Raw genomic sequence first — 1,001 nt, 5'->3', positions numbered from 1 at the left:
ACAAAACGACGTTGACGAGACCTGAACATAAACTTACATAACTAAACATAAACTTACGTACAGGAAACAGACGACATCGAAACGAAACGAAACAAACAAACGCTACAGTCCCATGTGGTACGAACATAAATACTGACACAGGAGACAATCACCCACAAACAAACAGTGAGAATGCCCTACCTAAATATGACTCTTGATTAGAGGAAAACGCAAACCACCTGCCTCTAATCAAGAGCCATACCAGGCAAACCAAAACCAACATAGAAACAAATAACATAGACTGCCCACCCAAAACTAACGCCCTGACCATAAACACATAAAAACAACATAAAACAGGTCAGGACTGTTACAGTACCCCCCCCTCAAGGTGCGAACGCCGGGCGCACCAGCACAAAGTCCAGGGGAGGGTCCGGGTGGGCAGTTGACCACGGTGGTGGTTCCGGCTCAGGACGCTGTCCCCACACCACCATAGTCACTCCCCTCTTCTGTCTACCCCTTCCACTGACCACCCTAAAACTACTTTCCCCTAAATAAACAGCCAGCACCGGGACAAGGGGCAGCACCGGGACAAGGGGTAGCACCGGGACAAGGGGCAGCACCGGAACAAGGGGCAGCACCAGGATAAGGAGCAGCACCGGGACAAGGGGCAGCACCGGGACAAGGGGCAGCACCGGGACAAGGGGCAGCACCGGGACAAGGGGCAACACCGGGACAAGGGGCAGATCCCGGCTGAAGGACTCTGGCAGGTCCTGTTTGGACGGCTCTGGCAGGTCCTGGCTGGACGGCTCTGGCAGGTCCATGCAGGCTGACGGCTCTCGACACTCATGGCAGACTGACGGCTCTCTACGCTCATGGCAGGCTGACGGCTCTCGACACTCATGGCAGGCTGACGGCTCTCGACGCTCATGGCAGGCTGACGGCTCTGGCTGCTCATGGCTCTCTGACGGCTCTGGCTGCTCATGGCTCTCTGACGGCTCTGGCTGCTCATGGCTCTCTGACGG

The sequence above is a fragment of the Salvelinus fontinalis genome, chromosome 1 (assembly GCF_029448725.1).
Source record: "Salvelinus fontinalis isolate EN_2023a chromosome 1, ASM2944872v1, whole genome shotgun sequence".
Lineage (NCBI taxonomy): Eukaryota > Metazoa > Chordata > Actinopteri > Salmoniformes > Salmonidae > Salvelinus > Salvelinus fontinalis.
The sequence above is the reverse complement of the archived record's forward strand: the minus strand, read 5'-3'. Positions refer to the sequence as shown.